This window comes from Vulpes vulpes, chromosome 12, assembly GCF_048418805.1.
Source record: "Vulpes vulpes isolate BD-2025 chromosome 12, VulVul3, whole genome shotgun sequence".
NCBI classification, from domain to species: Eukaryota; Metazoa; Chordata; class Mammalia; order Carnivora; family Canidae; genus Vulpes; species Vulpes vulpes.
In genome coordinates this window covers 138,990,687-139,004,334 of record NC_132791.1, presented here as the reverse complement: position 1 = coordinate 139,004,334, position 13,648 = coordinate 138,990,687, and positions in this window count along the sequence as shown.

The window sequence follows — 13,648 nt, the reverse complement described above, 5'->3', positions numbered from 1 at the left end:
GTGTTGATAGAAACCAGGACACAGTGGCCTTGAATCAAAAATAACCTTGGGCCAGACATATTGAACTTGCATCAGACCTGCAATCCCAGGCATTCCTTCTACCCCAAGGCAAACACACCACCAGATGAGTTGGTCCTCATCGCCAGTTCCTGCCCTGGGCTTGATGGTTTACAGAGTCCATCCACTTCATATGGCCTTGTCCCAACTCAAGGAAGCCTTACATTGTGGTTAAGTGAAGTGCTTAGGTTTCAGCCAGTCCTGGGTCAGAATCATGGCTCTGCTATTTTCAAGGCATGGGAACTGAGTTGGCTCATTAACCTCTTTAAGTTTCACTAAATAACCTGTAAGGTCTCTTCCTAGACCGATTCTCTCAACTTCCTCCTTTGGGCCCAATGTCCTTCAGTTCTCCAGTTTATTAGTGAGAATGATAGTCCCTCCACAACAGAGCATGAAGATTACACTAGGTAATTCAATTACCGAAATCATCTCAATGGGCAGCACATGGCAAGAGCTCAAGATATGTTACCTGGAGATTGGGGGACCATACACAGTATGCCAGTTACTGGATAAAGAAACTGGAGTTGAGAAAGTTTATTTGTTTAAGATCATAGAGGTGGAACCCAAAGGTCCACAAGTTGAAATGAATTCTTCTGACATCAGAGCCAGGATTCTTTCAAAGCCACCTATAGCACAGATCTCTGAGGGATGACCACATTTTCTCTTCCCTTAATCACTGTCCAGAAAATGAACTTGTCTTGTACTTCTCCTGATTCTTCTTGGTTTGCTGTTCTGTTCCATATTCACTTTGGTTGAAATGTCAGAGGCTGGGGCCTCCCTAGCCAACAAGACAAGGTGCTTCCAACCTAGCAGTTGTTGTAGTCAAGTAACAAGGCCATTGTAATTTGGTGTGCTAGGTGATACAGCTGCCATACAGGTGGCATGTCACCCACCTTGGCTGGAGAGAGGGTCAAAGAAGGTGATCAAAGAAGATCTAGCATTTAGCAGTGGTCCAATAAATATTTATAAACTGGTTGCTTACTTCTCCCCAAGGAGATGGTGTTGAAGCTGATATCTGAGGGACAGTGAGGGTCAGTCAAGTGAATGTGGGGAAGAGATTCATTCAGGCAAGGTGTGATGCATTGTGGGGAAAGGATGTGCTATGTTCAGGGAGCTGTAGTTAAAGTGCAAACCAATGAGTCTGTTAGGAATCTTGGAGCTTATTCTACAGACAGCAACTTGACTTCCAAGAGGAACATTTTCTATTAAGTGGTTTGATGCAGTCCTGTTGACAGCACCATATTTTTTAACGCAGGAAAGAGTTTGATGCAGAAGTAAAACATACCCCTTCATAGGTAAAAACACCATCTCATTACCAAACAATGTAACCACCATAATTAATGGTGTACATGGTCCTTAAGTCAGGTCTAGCCTGTTTTGTACATTATTGGATATATTTTGAGGTTAAAAGCTTAATATTTGGGGCACCCGGGTAGCTCAGGTGGTTAAGCAACTGCCTTCGGCTCAGGTCATGATCCTGGGGTCCTGGGATTGAGCCCTTGGGAGAAGCTTACTTCTCCTTCTCCCTTTCCCTGCCACTCCCCCTGCTTGTACTCTCTTTCTGTCAAATAAATAAATAAAATCCTTTTTTTTAAGCTTAATAACTTCAGAAGAAAATGTGAATGACTGTATCTATTATCCTAGGATAAGTAGGTAGAAAAATATAGGGAGACATTAAAAGATGTACCTAGATAAAATCAAAACTTTCTTGAGCTGCAACAGAACTATAAAAGCTGAAATATACACAGAATATTAATATTTTTGCAAGTGTGACAATAATTAAATAATAATTTAAATGAGTTAAAAGATCCTAATGCACAAATAGTTTCTAAATATTAAAAGAAAAAAGATGAGCAGATTAGTAAGCAGCTCATAAAAGAAAAATACAAAAATGCATGAGTTCAATTATTTATGTCCCATTTCAGTGATGTACACATGCTAAGTGCACAGAACAGACCTGGCTCATTTATTAATTTGCTGAATGAATAAATGTGAAACATTCTTTAGCTTCATTAGTGCTTTCAAAAATACTTTTGAAAAAACCCACAAGATGTACTTTCCAATCATTAATTTACTCAAGATTAAAGATATTGATAACATCCAATCAGAGTTAGAATGTGGGAAATTCAACTGAAGTTTACTGATGCAGACTATATTGATTATAAACTAGAAACAATGAATCCCCATTAAAAAGAGGCTGATTGGGACCCTGGGTAGCTCAGCTGAGCATCTGCCTTTGGCTCAGGTTATGATCCCAGGGTCCTGGGATTGAGTCCCACATCAGACTCCCCATAGGGAGCCTGCTTCTCCCTCTGCCTATATCTCTGTCTCTCTCTTTGTGCCTCATGAATAAATAAATAAAATCATTTCTTTAAAAAAAGAGGGCAGATTAAATAAATTAGAATATATCTATGAGTTGAATGAAATATTATGCAACCACTCAAAATGTTTATATAGGTGTATATCAATTTATCATAGAAACCTATATATGTCATATTCAAAAGTGAAAATTGAGAACTGAGAAACTACAGAAGGAATAATTTGTTTCATTATTAAAGTATAATTATTGCTATAGGTTTCTAGGAATAACTTTAATGAGTTAATGAAGTTTCCTCTGTTCCTAGTTTACCAAAGTTTTTTTTTTTTCATTCATCTTTTAAATGCAGTGTTGCTGATGAGAGCATTGGTATTAATCCATTTTTTGTTCCTTGTAGATATCCTTGTTTTTTTCTCTCTCTCTCCTTCTCTTTCAAATTCGTATTTTAATGAAATTTTGCCATAATACATCTAGGTGATGGGCCTTTTTCATTCAGTTCTGTTCAACATTTGATGGGCTCTTAATTCTGGCATTTAAAAAAAAATCTGTCACTACATTCCATATCCCCTTCTCTCCACCCTTCTATTCAGCATATTTTAATTTTTATTTCATAATTATTTTTTTCTTTCTTTGTGCTGGACTTCAGATGAGATTTTTGGCCCAATGTATTAGCTTGTGAATTTATTCTTTTTTATCTGTATCCATGCTGCTCTTGGTCCATATAACTGAGCTTTTCATTTTTGTAATAAAATTTATACTTCATAAGCTCTCTAGTTGATTCTTTCTCCCTTTTAAAAATGATCTGTGAGGGGGATCCCTGGGTGGCTCAGTGGTTTAGCACCTGCCTTGGGCTCAGGGCATGATCCTGGAGTCCCAGGATGGGGTCCCACGTCGGGCTCCCTGCATGGAGCCTGCTTCTCCCTCTGCCTGTGTCTCTGCCTGTGTCTCTGCCTCTCTCTCTCTCTCTCTCTCTCTGTGTCTCTCATGAATAAATAAATAAATAATATCTTTTAAAAAATGTAAAAAAAAAAAAAGGATCGGTGATGTCTACTCCATATTATGAGGGTTGTAATTATATAATATACATATTTTTTAATGATTTATTCATTTTAAAGAGAGAGAGAGAGAGAGAGTGCACACAAGTGGGAGGGGCAGAGGGAGATGGGGAGAATCTGAAGTTGACTCCATGTTGAGTGTGGAGCCTAACATGGGGCTGGATCTCATGACTCTGAGATCACAATCTGAACTAAAATCAAGAATTGGCTGCTTAACGAGCCAGGAGCCTCTGTAATTAAATAAATACAATACATGACAGAGAGAGAGCACAAGCATGGGGAGCAGGAGAGGGAGAAGCAGGCTCCCCACTGAGTAGGGAGCCCAATGTGGGGCTTGATCCCAGGGCTCTGAGACCATGACCTGAGCCAAAGGCAGACGCTTAACCAACTGAACCATTCAGACGCCCATGTTTTTTTTTAAAAAAAGATTTTATTTATTTATTTGACAGAGAGCACAAGCTGAGGGAGAGGGAGAATGAGCTCAATCCCAGGACCCCAGGATTACAACCTGAGCTGAAGGCAGTCACTCAACCAATTGAGCCACCCGTGGGCCCCTAGTTATATTTTTTAAAACTATTGTTTTCATTGCTTTATTAAATCTAACCTCTTGACTATTGTATCAGTCATGATAACACTGCATAACATATAACTCTGAAAAGCAGTGGCCTACAATAATAAGTATTTATTTTTCTTGTTCACAGGTCTGATGACTAAGGTGGCTCTACTTTAGATGGCATTTGGCTGGACTGGTCTCCTGGGTTTAGGTGTATTCAGGTCTGTCCCACTTCACGCTCTCCTTGGACCAACAACTACCTTGGGATGTGTTCACCTCATGGTAGATTGTGGGAAAGCAAGAGATCACATCAATCAGTGCAAGCATGTTTGAAGTCATGGCTCATGGCCACATCTGCTAACAGTGATTTTTGCTTATATGCTCAATCTTGAATTTGATTTTCCTAAGTAGGATTTCTGTGAGTGCTATATTTGTTCATCACTGTTTGTGGGGGAGGGTGGAACTTGGTGCCAGATTGGGTCTACCCAAGACCAACTCTAATGATCACATAGCAGATGTTGCAGATGCCCTACCTGTGTCTCTTTGGCACACACATTCTGACATATTGGCTTCCTATTGTTTAGTACTCATGATTCAGTCTCAGGAATTTCTCTTGCCATGGTAGCTTGCTCAGCTTATGCTTGAAGCAGGACCCACAAAACTGGAATAGGGGGAACCAGGGAACTAACACCCCAGAAGCAAGCCTCAATCAATCATGGACTGGAAATGGATGAATACCTAATTTACCTGTCTTTCAGGTGGGACAACTCACAAGTGTGCCTTACATGGTCTCAGAGTCATATCCAGTAGGATTGGGCTCTAATTGCCCATTGTTCCTCTACTTTAGATAGTGACCTAGTCTTTAGCAAAGCCTATATTGACTTCCTTCCCATCCTTCTTTTACCTCCTCACTCTCTTGTAGGTGTGTCCTGAGATTATTTCCAAAACAAATGACTTATATTCCAATCCTTACACCTGCTTTTAGAGGACTCCAACTTAAGACAAAAGTATATTTTGGTAATAAAAGTTCATGTAAGGGGGATCCCTGGGTGGCGCAGCGGTTTAGCGCCTGCCTTTGGCCCATGGCGTGATCCTGGAGACCCGGGATTGAATCCCACATTGGGCTCCCGGTGCATGGAGCCTGCTTCTCCCTCTGCCTATGTCTCTGCCTCTCTCTCTCTCTGTGTGTGTGACTATCATAAATAAATTAAAAAAAAATTAAAAAAAAAAAGTTCACGTAAGGGCCATCTAGGTGGCTCAGTCAGTAGAGTAACTGGTTTTGTTGGTTTTGGCTCAGGTCTTGATCTCAGGGTTATGGGATCAAACCTTGCATTATGGTCCATACTCAGTGGAGTGTCTGCTTCAGATTCTCTCTCCCTCTGCTCCCACCTTGTTCATGCATGCTCACTCACTCTCCCTTTCTCTTTCTCTCTCCAAAATAATAAAAAAAAGTTAATGTAAAAGCTACATTTCCCTCTTTATACTGCCCAGAATTGTCTACATGCTCTATATAATCCAGAAAAAAACAATAATAACAGAGAGAAACCCACAAGAAAAACTCCCGCCATATCTAGTTGCCATGAATTTCTCCTGATATCTTTTAGGAATTAGAAAAATACACAAATCAGACAAATTAATTTGCTCCTTTTACATTAAAAACAGGCAAATTATTTTGGTGTCTATGGTGCAAATTATAATTTGGAAAATGCATTGAGTTAAAAAGGAAAAAATAACCAAGAGTCTCAAAATTCAATAGATTTCCCCCAGTTTCATCATAAAAAGGGAACATGAAGAGAAGAGCTGTCATTTCTTCAAAGTGCACTGATTTTATGGTAACCATCATGTTTAACTTCAAGAAAACCAGTGGATATGAAATTGTAATATTAATGTGAATCATCTTAAATACCACATCCATCTACCTCCCTCCTCTACACTCATAGTCTCCAAGAATATGATGGATGAGCTCTTCATCTAGAAATTCAACAAATACCTCATTGTTCTTTGCCAGTCATTGGAACAGGCTGGAAAAAGACTGGTAAAAGGTGTACAAGGTGCTGGTGGAGAGAGACAAAACACATAAATACATGAACAAGAGTATTCAGGTTATGATAAGTTCTTTGAGGGAAATAGGATGGATGGTTACTTTGGAGTGAACTAAGTTTCTCCTCAAAAACATGAAGAGGAGGGGCATCTGGGTCACTCAGTCATTGAGCATCTGTCTTTGGCTCAGGTTGTGATCCCAGGATCCTAGAATCAAGTCCCCCATCAGGCTCCCTGCAAGGAGCCTGCTTCTGCCTCTGCCTTTGTCTCTACCTCTCTCTGTGTGTTTCTCATGAATAAATAAATAAAATCTTTAAAAGAAAAAAGTGAAGAGGGAAATCCTGTCCGGAGAAACCTCATTTGAACTATCTCGAAAGAGAAGAAGATGCCCAGTACGAAGAACGGTTCCAAGCTGAGCAAAGGGCAGAGGGGAAGCCCAGGACTGGCTTATTTGGAAGTACAGATGAGAAAAAAGATGGTTCTGGAGAATAGTGAGTGATTCCGTTTTGTGCAACAACAAAAACAAATCAAAAACCTACATTCAAAGACTCCCAAAGGGCACCTTGGTTGAGTGTCTACCTCTTGATTTCGGCTCAGGTCATGATCTCAGGGTCCTGGGATCAAGCTCCATGTGGGGCTCCGTGCTCAGAGGGCATCTGCTTAAAGATTCTCTCCCTCTCCTTCTGCATCTGCTCCACCCCCCCAAGATCTATCTCTATCTCTATCTCTATCTCTATCTCTATCTCTATCTCTATCTATCTCTCTCTATCTCTCTCTCTCTCAAATAAATGAATAAATCTTTAAAATAAATAAATAAAGGGATGTATGGGTGGCTCATTCAGTTGAATGTCCAACTCTATTTCAGTGTAGGTCATGATCTTGAGGTGGTGGGATTGAGCCCCACATCAGGCTCCGTATTCAGTGGGGAGTCTGCTGCAGACTCTTTTTCTCCCTCTGCCCTTCCCCACATCAAATAAAAAAAATAAATCTTAAAGAATAAAAAGCTAATAAAAATGAAGCAAGCAGAAGCAAGGAAGTAATAAAGATTAGAATAGAAATTAATGAAACAAAAACTGAAAAACATTAAAGGAAATAAATGAAATCAGAAAAGAAACCCCTCCCTCTCTTTCTCTCTAAAAATAAATAAATAAATCTTAAACAACAACCACAGCAACAACAAATGCCCTCAAAGCATAGACTGAAGCACACTGAACTGTCATACCAACTCTTGGCAAATCAGGGAAAACGAAGAACCCTCTCATATACTGTGTGTGAGAGTATAAATTGGTACAGACTTCTTGGAAGGCAATTCCATAATTCCTATTTAAATTTAAAATACTCTTTAACTTTTTACTTCATTTAATTCCATCTGGCCTGAAATTTTATACTTATGTTTTACTTTTACATTTAAAAAGCTGATGAAAGCACTTAAACCCATACTTTTCACATTTACCATATCGTGACCCACACACCACGTCCATGTATACGTAGAATGTGAGAGGACAGAGCACAACAGCACAGAGTCTAAAAGACAATGAACAAATAGGTGTCTCAAGGCAGAATTAAGCAAAGAACCCAGGTCCCTATGGGGGCCATGAAAAGGTTGGATCAAATGTAAAACTCGAATCCAGTAGAAACCAGCTTGATACCAATTTCTTGCTTTAATTAAAAGTGTATTGCTTGAACAATGTCCAACCCATGTCTTTCTGGAATTTCTAAGTCTTGCTTTTGGTTCCAAAACTTTTCACCATTTATCACACTTTACAGCCACCCTCCTAGGAAGGAACACAAGGTTGGTCTGTGTTAAATACACAAGTGTATGCCAGTGCTGTTGTTACGTCATTTCCCATAGGTGATCCAGGAAGAAGCTTTGAGCCCCAAAGTGGCAGATCATGGAGGCCAGTTTATTGCAATCAATGTTTCAATAACTCCCAACTGGGCCAGAGTCAATCCAATAACAAAAGATGAAAGTGTCTGAGTCTATTAAACTATCAGGTGCCCGAATTTACTTAAATCACATATTAATTTCCTTCCCTGATCTCACTGCTAAGCTGTCAAAGCCCTATCCATGTGTCACTGAATCAACTATTCTGGGGTCAATTATGTTGAATTGCTTTACTATTAATTGGAGCACAGCCCAACAGACTTAATTCAGTCTTCAGTCTGGAATGGTCCACGATCTAATCACCCCCGTGTCCTCTCTCTGAAAGCAGCACAAAGGAATGTGTTGTCTGATTGTCCTTTTGGAGGTCAACCTGAAAATCCAGGCATGTAAACTAACAACCCAGCTACAGTCATGTTGAGTATAACATTGGTGAGCTGATAACTCGGGCATGTTCCAAGAGCAACTATTTCACTTGAGGCGTAATGACATACCCCTGCTCCCCCCACCCTACCCCACCTGAGTGTAGCACCATCAATGTAATGGCTCATTACCTCTTGAGTCCTCCTTCCCATGCCCATTCTTTATAACCCTCATTCTTCCAGAATGGAGTTTTCTCCCACCTATCCCAGACTTCTTTCTTTCCAAAGTTAAGTCCTGTTCATCTTTAGCACCTTTGCAAGTGCCCACACACTCTCCCTCCAGTTTCCTGCTTTTAATGTTCTCAAAGCCTGCTTTGCATCGTGGCCGACTGGAACGAGTCCAAGAGTCCTTTCAGAAGCACGATGCATGGTATCCATTTTCACTGAGGAAGAAGTGTGGCATCTTGAAGGAACAATGAAAGATTCTTCTTAGCTGCGATATTTTTTTCAGCTTTTAAAAACACCTGGATGTATTCTAGGATATTCTTGATGGTCAGAATTTCTCCTTCCAAATATGGATCTAACCCACAGCTGGAAATAACATGTACTCCAAATCCCCTTGCCAAAGAGCTAAATATCTTCCCAGCATTTTAAATCATTTAAAGGCACTTAACCACTCAAAATGGTATGAATTCTCCTTCCACTCACATGGAAAGCATTGCACAATTGACAAAGAGCATTAGAGGGGCTTCAAAACCAGAGCTAGAAAAAAAATCAGGAAAAGCAAATACTCTAGAGATTTATGAATGAAAATCTTTAACTAAACCATAGTGAAAGGCTTATCAGGAATGAGTGAACGGTCCTTCCTTGGTCTCACACCCAAATTGGCAAGAATTTACTTTTGCTGGCTGGAAAGACAAATTGAACTTCTACAAAAAAATAAAATAAAATAGGAACACAGTAAAAATAAATCAGTTTTCTTTTTCTTTTTTTTTTTCATGAGAAGTAAAACAACTCTTAGAAATATGTTAGCAGAGCAGACATTTGGTGTGGGATACATTTTTTTTCTATGCCTATTCTTCTAGACCAAACCACTCTCACCTCTTTCTTGAACAACTACAACACTGCCTCATTGGACTTACACCTCCCGCTTTTGCCATGACAATCCTTTCTTCAAAGAGCCTCCAAATCGTATCACCTCATTGTGCAAACTTCTAACGACTTTCCGTTGTCCTTTTAGAATAAAACCTAAACCTTTTGCCATGTCAGTAAGGATTTGCATGATCCAATTCCATGGGGTTTCTGCAGGTCCACCTTGAACCATCTGTATTAACTATGGAACTTCTACCTTGACCTGTTCTTAGAACATACTTTTTACTGTTCCAGCTCAGACCTTCTGTATCCACTATTTGCTCCATCACGAGCTCACTTTTCCTGGCTGCTTGATTGATTTATGATTGATGTATGTATTTATTTATTTATTGAAGATTCTCATCTTTTAAACCTCAGCTGAAATCTCATGTGGCAGAAGGCTTCCCCACTAATCTCTTTCTAAAGCAGACTGCCCTTCACCTCCAGCTACTTTTAATTACATTCATGGGTTTTACTTCTCCATCGCACTTATCGCGATAGTTATCTTGCTCACTCTTTTTTCTTCATCTCTTCTGAAATGGGGGTTTTGTCTGTCTTGCTCAGTATTGTATTCTCAGTGTTTAGAATATCATCTAGTGAATAGAATACTTAAGAAATATTTATTGACTGGATAAAGGATGAATTTGAAGATCTGCTCTAAAATATAGAGGTTAATAGTCAAAACAATTTATTAGTGAACAAGTACAAATAAATCTATACTTGTTCCTCATGAATGACCAGTCTGATGAGGACAAAGTAATGCTATGGCTGAGAAGAGCCCCAAAGCACATTGCTTCAAGAGATAGTACTTCCTATTTGGGTTTTATGTAGTCAAACTACTCTTAAGTGCTGTTTTTCAAAGGTTCCTGATGATCAGAATCATGACTTGATTCCTGATGATCATGACATATAGACTTGACTCTTGGAGATATTGAGATAGTGAATATAGGATGAAGCCTGAGAATTTGAATTTTTAAAAGTGCCTCCAGGTGCTTTTTATCTTAGAAGTTTGGGAAGCAGTACTCTACAGCAAAGATCAAAAGACTTTGCTGCGCATTTGAGCCCCAAGTCCAGAATGCATCCTCCTGTCAAGTAAATTAGAATATTTGGGGGTGGCAATGAGGCATCCGTTTTTTCCTAAAACAATCCATTATTCCAATGGCTGTCCAAGTTTGAGAATCGCAGTACTTCTCAAACTTTACCTCGCATATGAATCACTTGGGGAACATATTAAAATGCAGACTGTGGTTCAATAGGTCTTGCTTGGGGCCCAAGATTCTGGGTGTTTTTTTTTTTTTAAGATTTTATTTATTTATTCCTGAGAGACACAGAGACAAGGAGACAGGCAGAGACATAAGCAGAGGGAGAAGTAGGCTCCCTGCAGTACCCACGCGGGACTTGATCCCAGGACCCCGGGATCACATCCTGAGCTGTAGGCAGATGCTCAACCACTGAGCCACTCAGGTGCCCTGGGTTTCTTTTTTCATAAGTTTTTGGCAGTGTTGATGCTGGATTTCCTTGGATCCTTTCTTAGGCAATAAAGTTCTAGTAGATCCATGAATGGTACAATCTTGATGTCTTAGTTTGTTTGGGCTAATATAACAAAATGCCACAGGCTGGGTGCTTATTAACAACAGGCATTTATTTTTCACAGTTCTGGAACCTGGAACATCCAAGATCAGGGTGGTGGCATGGTCAGGTGAGAGTCCTTTCCAGTCCATATCGTATCCTTACTTGGTAGAAGAGGCTAGAGAGCTCCCTGGAGCTTCTTTTATCAGGCCACTGATCCCACTTGTGAAAGCTCAGCCCTCCAAAGTCCCCACCTCCTGTTACTGTCATCTTGGGGATCAGGTTCCAACTTAGGAAATTTGAGGAGGGGCACAAGCACTCAGACCATAGCACATGGTGTCATTGGCTATGCATATAGTATAGAAACCTATGGAAAGAGTTTTTGTCTCTGTTATCACCGAGTTGTTCCAGTGAATTATATTTTGTGATAGACGTGCTTTCTGTCTGGGACTTTGGGCTGGGTAATACAATACATTTGAATTTTCTTAACATTTTCATTCACAAACGCATGAGGGTCCACTTCATGTTAGGTGACGTGCTTACTCTTCTGTGGATGGGAAAAATCAGGATAAGGCAAGCAATAAAAATTTTCCATGAAAGAGTGGTATTTCTGTATCATAAATAATTTCACAGTCATCTTCTTCTGTCCTAAAACAAATGAAAGTGCTCAAAATTCTTCAACTCTTTGAAATGGATACATTACTAAAATGGATGATGATCTTCCAGGCATATTCATGGTACATAATAGTTTGTGATGGGGTCCAGGACACATTGTTCCAAAATATGTCATCTTGACATATTGAAAACCATAAACTGAAGAGGTTTGAGAGTACAGCAGAAGCAGGAAGCTCACTCTGACCTCCTCTCCTCACCCTTCTTCCCTGAAAAAGGTAATAAACCTGCCATGTGAAGGGTACCCTCCCTGTACTAGGAGGAAAAGAGACATTTCTATCACCAGGGATGGAGAATTTGGGGGCCAGGAAAGCTGCATAAACAAATTTGTTAAATGGACTTTATCTTCCTAGTTACTCCTTCACTATTTACTATCCTTCGCCCAAACCACTTTGTCTTGTCAATTCTTCACAAATTCATTGTTCTGCTGTCTAAAAGCTTTCTGATCTGGGTAGCTCTTTGAGTCTTTAGTCTTTTGTGAAGGTTCCCACCTACACATAAAAATTTGATAAAATGTGCATGCTTTTCTCCTGTTAATCTATCTTCATCAGTTTAATTTCCAGACCTATTCAGGGACCCTAGGAGGGTTGAAGAAAGCTTTCCTCTTCCTTACATTGCAATCTTGGATAAGTAGTTCCATCCATGTCTTAAATTTGAGTCTTGATTCTAGGGTCACATATATATTGGTGAAGTCAATGATCAATTTTTGGGTCTAGTCATTACCTCTCGTGGCAAGGCCTTACTACAAGCAGGAGAAAGAAGTTTCTCTTGACTGCCTTTGGTCAAAGGTCATGTCTTTATATTCGATTAGTTAGACCTATGGCAGTTTCATCACTGAGCAATAGATCTGATTATCTTCTTAATGACTGACATAATCAGACCCTCTATTGATAAAGGCACTGCTTTGCACTCAACCGTAATGAGAGTTGAGGGAAAAAGAAATTGATCCCTTTGGTGAAGACTAATCTGTGCCCTTAAAATATGGAGTCTTTTGGGAAGGAGGGAGGTGACGTGATTCCATTTCTCTAGTTTATTGACACTAATGGCATGAACAGTCCTGTTATCAAAGCTTGAATTACAGGTGCAAAGTTATCCACTGTGAGAAGCATCCTTGTGACTTGTACTCCAGAAATGAGAGACAGTTTGTTTTAAACCAATATGCAGAGCCAGATACATTGAAGTACAATATTCTAAGTTCCGCCTGTGGAAAGAGAATCTCTATTCATCTACAGAGATGGCGTATTTAAGACAGGGGTATTATCACAGAGTGGAAATAAAGCCAGTCTTCCCACTTGCTAACTGTTCGGCATTAATCAAACTTCCTCAGTAATGTAGGATTCAACTCCCTTAAGCCTAAAATTGAGCCTCAAGTCCTTTCCGTTCAAAAGTCTATGAATCTATGGGAACGTTTCAGCTGGTTGTGTTCCTGCAGAGCCTCAGCTTGGATATTGGAGGTTTGTAGCTTTCAGTTAGTGGCCTTTCGTTATTGGATGGTTTCTGACAGCTGGCTAACTCGCTGGATATTCCCAAGTCTATTCTAACCTCTCGGACTGAGAGTTGTAGGCTTGTTCTGGAATTAAGTGAAGATATTTGCCCTCTGAACTGGGCTCTGCAGGTACCTCTCCCTGGGTGCAAATTCACTTATCAAAATAAGAGGACACATAGCCACACTGATGTTTATTCAGACCCTTGCAACTGACCCTGCTCTCAGCACCCCTTTCAACACCGTTGTGAAAATTACAAGGTAATTGCCAAGTTCAATCTGCTTCCATGATGTAATAAATGGAAAGACCTGTGAATTGCTCCATTGCTAGACATTAAGGCACGGAATGATGTCATTCCTTAAAAATAAATAAGCATAACCTAATGTCTTTTTATTAATAGTCAACTAATTGCTGCATCAGAAGAAGGAAAGCTTTGTAGAAGGGAATGAGAAACTGCCCCTGACATCATACCAACAGCACAAGAGGAACTTTATTCTCCGGCTTTACACACATACACACACGGGTA